This window comes from Elephantulus edwardii, unplaced genomic scaffold (assembly GCF_000299155.1).
Source record: "Elephantulus edwardii isolate Elephantulus edwardi_28Jun2011 unplaced genomic scaffold, EleEdw1.0 scaffold00215, whole genome shotgun sequence".
In the NCBI taxonomy this organism is placed as follows: Eukaryota; Metazoa; Chordata; class Mammalia; order Macroscelidea; family Macroscelididae; genus Elephantulus; species Elephantulus edwardii.
In genome coordinates this window covers 3,146,474-3,147,308 of record NW_006399965.1, presented here as the reverse complement: position 1 = coordinate 3,147,308, position 835 = coordinate 3,146,474, and the positions used below count along the sequence as shown (strand labels likewise).

General features: G+C 52.9%; 1 protein-coding gene across 1 annotated transcript in view; it reads right to left on the bottom strand.

Annotated features, from left to right (window-relative positions):
• Nucleotides 1-835, bottom strand: part of LOC102846997 (chromosome unknown open reading frame, human C3orf33) — a 25,107-nt gene that overhangs the window by 23,940 nt on the left and 332 nt on the right. The window lies entirely within an intron of this gene.

Here is an 835-nt window from a genome sequence, read left to right as displayed (position 1 = left end):
GATTCAGTGACTGGGGTAATAGGGATGGGTGTGTCGAAGACAGTGAGAATAGCACAGGATAGAGCAGGGTTTAAGGCTGTTGTACATAGGGTCGCCATGAGTCGTAGGTGATTGGACAGCACATAACAACAACTCAATGCAAGGAAGGATTTTTTTTTTTAAGCGAAAATGACCCTTTTCTTTTTCTTTCTAAGCACACTCTGACTTCTGAACACTTCATGTTCCCCATTCTCTCTCCCTCTTGGTTTTTGCTGACTTCTCACTGCCTTGCTTTTAAATACGAGAATGGCCCAGTTCTCAATTATACGTCTTCCTCCGTATCTTTTCTCTTGTGTTCCAAGGTGTCCCTCAAGCCTACTTCTCTAAATTCGACCTCAAGTTCATGCGGCTCAAATTGCATGTCCAGCTTTGACCTCCATACGACACTGGTCTCCTATCCACCTGCTTAGAACAGTTCTTTTCCGAAGTCTACTAACCATCTTCAGATCCACACATCTCCCTTCAAACAGGTACTCGGATCTTAGGGTCCCTATGTCCGAAAATTTCTGCACGTTTCCTCCCACAATCACTCCCGCCAACCTTCCAGCGCTGCCTCCCCACCCGCGATCCTCGCCCCGTCCTCGAGGTCCTTGCAGGGTTTCTGGAGGCACGGCTTGCAGGCTTCCTTCCTAGAGTGCTGGGCTGTCACGGGGGGACCCGCCAAGGGGAGCGATCTCTGCAAACACACGGGGTCCCTCTCGTGCTGCACCCGCAGCGTGCGGAGCACCCCGGGCAGCGCCCCGCTCTCCGCAGGGACCCAGCGCCCAGCACCACCGGCGAAGGAACCTGCCCCGGG